Raw genomic sequence first — 6,673 nt, forward strand, 5'->3', positions numbered from 1 at the left:
AAATGATGGGCTATCACAGAATAGTGGGAATCATGGCCTAGCCAAGTTAACACACATTTTAGGGGCACACAATATAATCCATAACGTGTATTTACCAGCATACAACCTTACGGAATAGTTTTAAAGAATAAAGTTATTTGTAATTAACTTACCCACTTAGTTGGAACTGACTCTTCATTAACAGCCCAAGGAAGTGCAGAAACGACGGCTCTTAAAAACAATGGTAACAAATCATTCCAGAGCCTACTCTTAATTTCTAACATCTCTAAAACAGGATTTACCACGTTAAAAAAAAAAAACTCAATCTGGTCATAGGTTTTCAAAAAGTCCAAACTGTTGAAATTTTATTTCAAAGACACTTAACCATGTAAAATACAACCTACTGTCAAAAAAACTAAAGAAAAAAAAAAAGGTACAGCCTTTGATACCAGTTAGGCACAAACAAGCACCTCAAGGGATTAGTTATTGTGGTTTGATGGCTTAAGGTCATGGTTTCATGGGAGAATCCAGTCAATTGGCCTAATAGTGTTTTTAAGGTTTCTGTTTTACCTTGTAGTCCAGTGGGTAGTTCTGGGGATCTTAAAAGATTTCAAGTAGCAATCAAAGATGCAACAATTTGTCTCTACTTTCCTGGCACAGCAGCAGAAGTGGATGCAAGAATCAGAGAAGAAAGTGGATTGCAGATCTAATAACCTCCATGAACTATTATCTCCTTTACCATGACACAGGAACTTATGGTGCCTGGCTACCACTACTGAACACTTTGATCAAAGACTCAATGGACGAATACTGATCAAAAAGGGGAAAGAATGCCAGCCCTGGGCCAGGGACTGGAAGGCAGGAGGGAACAGGAAAGCTGGTAATAGAGAACCCAGGGTTGAGAAGGGAGAAAGTTGACATGTTGTGGGGTTGTTAACCAATGACATAGAACAATGTGTATACTGTTTGATGAGAAACTGGTTTGTTCCATAAACCTTCATCTAAAGTATAATTAAAAAAAAAATAAAGAAAACCTAAAAAAAGGGAGGGGGAGATGTGGAGTAGAATTTCAAATTTTTGCAGAACCTGGACTTACTAGACCCGTTGAGACTGGAGGGATGCCTGAACCTTTTGCCCTAAGATAATCTTTAAACCTTGAACTGAAACTATCCCTGAAGTCATCTTTAAACCAAAAGACAATTTAGCTTAATTAGTAAAAAATATTGCCTTGAGCATTGTACTCTTTCAAAGAATTGTCTATGTGAGATGAAATTGACAGCAGTAATTTTAAAGTATAGATGAGAAGTTTAGGAAGCAGTGAGCCTAAGTTAATGGTGATGAAATAATTTGGGTAGAGATAGCGAGAATAATGATAAAACGTGAATAACGTAAAGAATGAAAAAAAAATTCCTCACAACTGGAACAATAAGCAACATCATAATAAATGGAGAAAAGATTGAGGTAGGCAAAGATTCCATTTTACTTGGATCCAATCAACATTCGTGGAAGCAGCAGTCAAGAAATCAAGATACGCATTGCTTTGGGCAAACCTGCTGCAAAAGACCTCTTTAAAGTGTTGAAAAGCAAAGATGTCACCTTGAGGACTAAGGTGTGCCTGACCCAAGCCATGCTGTTTTCAATCACCTTATATGCATGGGAAAGCTGGACAATGAATAAGGAAGACTGAAGAAGAACTGAGGCCTTTGAATTGTGTTGGCAAAGAATATTGAATATACCATGGACTGCCAAAAGAAAGAACAAATCTGTCTTAGAAGAAGCACAACCAGAATGATCCTTAGATGCAAGGATGGTACTTCGGCTTACATACTTTGGACGTGTTATCAGGAGGGATCAGTCCCTGGAGAAGGACATCATGTTTGGTAAAGTGGAGGATCAGCGAAAAAGAGGAAGACCCTCAAGGAGATGCACTGATACAGTGGCTGCAACAATAGGCTCAAGTGTAGCAATGATTGTGAGGATGGTGCAGGACCGGGCAGTGTTTCGTTCTGTTGTGCATAGGGTCACTATGAGTCAGAGCCGACTCAATGGCACCTTACAACAGCAACATGTCACTGAATTATACAAATTGTTGAATGGTTGTATGTTTTACTGTTTATATATTTTCACCAAAAATAATATAAAAATTTTAAAAATACAATCTGCTAAATAATCTAAAAAGAAAATCCCATGTATTAAGAAAATTTCACCTGACAATTTATTAACATTCTGATTTAATTGAGGCAAAGTAGCCACACATCAGGACAATCTCAGAATAAGAACTGGTGCAAAATTCACTTTTTTTTTTCTTGCTTTAAAGAGAATATTTACCAGGGCTTGGATACACTCAATAGTATCCCCTTCACAGGATCCGTCATATTTGGAAGCAACATCTTCTAGGAGGGAAATAAATTCCTAAATTCAATCTCAGGGAATTTTCGGCTGACTACAGCAGTTACTGGAAAGAGAATGACGAATCACTGAAAGATTTTGAAGGAGTATGACAAGAGGAAGTTCTTTGCTACTACAGTATAAATCGCTGCAAAAAGCACTGGTCTCTTGGTTTCTCACAGCTGTTTTTACCACAAAGCTATTTGTATGACACCTGGCCTGCAAGATCTCTTTTAAAATCCTATGCTGTCCAAGAGACAGAAAGGGCCACATGAACCAGAGACCTACATCATCCTGAGACCAGAAGAACTAGTTGGTGCCCGGCCACAACCGATGACTGCCCTGACAGGGAGCACAACAGAGAACCCCTGAGGGAGCAGGAGATCAGTGGGATGCAGACCCCAAATTCTCACAAAAAGACCAGACTTAATGGTCTGACTGAGACTAGAGGAATCCCGGCGGTCATGGTCCCCAAACCTTCTGTTGGTCCAGGACAGGAACCATTCCCGAAGACAACTCATCAGACATGGAAGGGACTGGACAGTGGGTAGGAGAGAGATGCTGATGAAGAGTGAACTATTTGTATCAGGTAGACACTTGAGAATGTGTTGGCATCTCTTGTCTGGAGGGGGGATGGGAGGATAGAGATAGTTGGAAGCTGGCAAAATTGTCACAAAAGGAGAGACTGGAAGGGCTGACTCATTAGGGGGAGAGCAAGTGGGAGTATGGAGTAAGGTGTATATAAACTTATATGTGACAGTTTGACTTGATTTGTAAACATTCACTTGAAGCTCAATAAAAGTTAATAAAAAAAAAAAATCCTATGCTGATGTTATGGGACACCCAGGTGCCTGGGTCAGAGCAAGTAAAGACCTAAGAGATGTGCTTTCTTCCATAATTATTATACAAAATACAAGGTGTAAGGTCCACTGTTTCCTGGTTTCGGCCCATGGCAGGTATAGACAATCCACACAAGGACTATTTTCTGCTGATCTAGTTGAAGTCTCAGAAGTTTTCTCAATACATTTCTCTAGCACCATTACGAGTTGCTTGGGTTGTTAACACTGGAGATAAAATGTATCTTTATAAGGTTGTCTCCTAATCATCAGCGAGGGATGGATGAATCATGTCTAAAGCACTTGGGGTTTGTTGCCTGCAGGATCACTCATGATCACAGGTTTCAGTGGAGCTTCCAAACTAAGACAGATTAGGAAGACAGGCCTGGCAATCTACTTCCATAAATCAGCCAATGAAAACCTTATGGATCACAACAGAACATTGGCTTGTTTATTTTGAACAAGTCATCAGGGGGGATCATTCACTGCAAGAAGGTACCATATTTGGTGAGGTAGAGGGCCAGCAAGGACATGGGAGACCTTCAATGTGCTGGATTGGCCACAATGCTGGACTTGAACAAGCTGACAATTGTGAGGATGACGCAGGACCAGGAAACATTTTGTTCCACTGTACATAAGGTCACCACGAGTCAAAGTCGACAGAATCGTGGCAAACAACAATAATCACTAATAAAAATGTGATAATTTTATGACCACGGAAAGTCAATAGATCCCATGCCCAGTTAAAAACTTCATGCATTTAAACTAGTTTTCTTCCTTGTCATTTTGAATCTTCCTGGAATTATCTAACTGGTAACTCCTTCATTCCCTGTATGAAGAAGGTGGCATCAGGATTGGAGGAAGACTCATCAACAACATGCGATATGCAGATGACACAACTTTGCTTGCTGAAAGTGAAGAGAACTTGAAGCACTTACTGATGATCTAAGATTACTGCCTTCAGTATGGATTATACCTCAATGTAAAGGAAACAAAAATCCTCACAACCGGACCAATAAGCAACATCATGATAAACGGAGAAAAGATTGAAGTTGCCCAGATTTCATTTTACTTGGGTCCATAATCAACACCCATGGAAGCAACAGTCAAGAAATTAAAAGATGCATTGCATTTTTTTTTTTTTTGCATTGGCAATCTGCTGCAAAAGACCACTTTAAAGTGTCGAAAAGCAAAGATGTCACCTTGAATACTAACGTACACCTGACTCAAGCCATGATGTTTTCAATTGCCTCGTATGCATGTGAAAGCCGGACAATGAATAAGAAAGACCACAAAAGAATTGATGCCTTTAAATTATGCTGTTGATGAAGAATATTGAATATACCATGGACTACCAAAAGAATGAACAAATCTGTCTTACAAGTACGACTGGAGTGCTCCTTAGAAGCAAGGATCATGAGACTATGTCTCACATACTTTGGCCATGTTATCAGGAGGGATCAGTCCCTGGAGAAGGACATCATGCTTGGTAAAGTGAAGGATCAGCAAAAAAAATGAAAGACCCTCAATGAGATGGATTGACACAGTGGCTGCGAAAATGGGCTCAAGCATAGCAAGGATTGTGAGGATGGCACAGGACCAGGCAGTGTTTCATTCTGTTGTACAGGGTCAATAGGAGTAGGAACCGACTCAACAACACCTAACAACAACAACGACAGCATCAATCTTTATGGGAGCAGATCGCCAGGCCTTTCTCCCACAGAGCTGCTGGGTGGGTTCAAACCACCAACCTTACAGTTAGCCGCTGAGCACTTAACTATTGCACCACCAGGGCTCCTTCAAATATAATCTCAGCTGCCGTTTTCTGCATATACCCTTGATCAGGTTTGGGAAGTTCCCTTCTGTTCATTGTTTGCTAAGAATATTTATCAGGAATGAATGTTGGGTTTTCTCAAATGCTTTTTATGCATCTGTTGAGATAATTATATAGTTTTTTTTTTAATTTATTAGTACGTTGAATTGCATTGTATGATTTTTCAAATGTTAAACCAAACTTGCATTCTGAGAATAAACCCCACTTGGTCATGAATAAAGGACAGTTTGTTGGATTCAATTCCCTATAATTTTGTTTACAATATTTGCCTCTGTGTTTATGTGCAATGATCAGTAAACCACGACCCAAGAACCATATTGGCCCTGTGGCCTCTTTTTCTGGGGCACGGGAGCTAAGAAAGATTCTTCCATTTTAATGTGTAAGGAAAAGGAGATAGACTGAGATAGAAATAGGGATAGAATCTAAAATAGAGGAGTCAAGGAAGACATCATCCAGCAGATGACCCTGAGTAGAGGCCTTAGGAGCGACAGCGTGAAGCACTGCACATATCTGAGGCAATAGTTGTCCAAGTAAGAAGAATCACAAGGGCAAAATCCTGGGCAAAAATTAATTGGTAACTTCAGGAACAGCATGGAGGCTAGTGTGTCTGAGCAGAAAACTCCAATGGGAAAGCAGTAAGAGAGAAGGTGATAAAGGCATCATCACGTAGGGCCATTGTACAGACTTTGCTTTTTACTCTGAGTGGATGGAGAGCTACCTGAGCATTTTGAGTGAAAAGTGACAAGACGAACTTAGACGTAAAAGATTATTTAGATTACTGTGTTGAGGCTAGATGGGGGGAGGGGGAATAAGGTGGATGTAAGGAAACCAATTAAGAAGCTATCAAAGTAATCCAGATGAGGTATGAGTATGGCTGAAATCAGAGGTATTGAGAAATAGTTAAAGTATGGATATGCGTTGAAGGCTTTGATCACGGATTGATCAAAGGGGTGAAATGGAAGAAAGAAAGAAATAACAGATGACTCCAAGGCTTCTGCCTTGAGCAACTGCAAGGATGGACAAGACGGAGATACAGCTTGGGGCAGGGAGTAGATAAGGAGTTTGGAATGTGCTGTTTGAATTGTCCAGGGTTATCAGCACGGAGATGTTTGGGAGGAAATGTTCATTTCATAAATAACATGCCCTGGCAGCAACAAACAGTGCTTGACTTGGAAAAGTTTCATAGTTCACAAAGAGATCTAGCCTTCGTTATTGTAAATCCATCCTTGGATGGGTTTAATTTCTTGTAATAATAAATGTTCAGTGCTTTGAGCAGAATCTGCTCCAGGCAATGCTATACAGAATTATTTAAATAAGTTATGTACGTAACTTTTAACGAATAAGTACAATAGGCAAAAGGAGATATTTGTAGATTCTTTATTTCTATAATGGGGAAATGTCACATAAAAGACATCATTTTATCAATTTACTAGAAAGTACTAAGTCAGTTGTAATTAAAGGAAAATTTCCAACTCAACAATCAAGAGTCATTTTGGTTTCTTCTCTTCCTCCTGTAATATAAACAAATACATATTAAGTACTAATTAGATGAGTAGGTACAGTTAGTAACTGGTTCTATTATTTTAAATCAGAGGAATATTAGACACATAGGAAAGGCTTCTTATGGCATTCTTTG

This window comes from Elephas maximus, chromosome 5 (assembly GCF_024166365.1).
Source record: "Elephas maximus indicus isolate mEleMax1 chromosome 5, mEleMax1 primary haplotype, whole genome shotgun sequence".
Taxonomy (NCBI): domain Eukaryota; kingdom Metazoa; phylum Chordata; class Mammalia; order Proboscidea; family Elephantidae; genus Elephas; species Elephas maximus.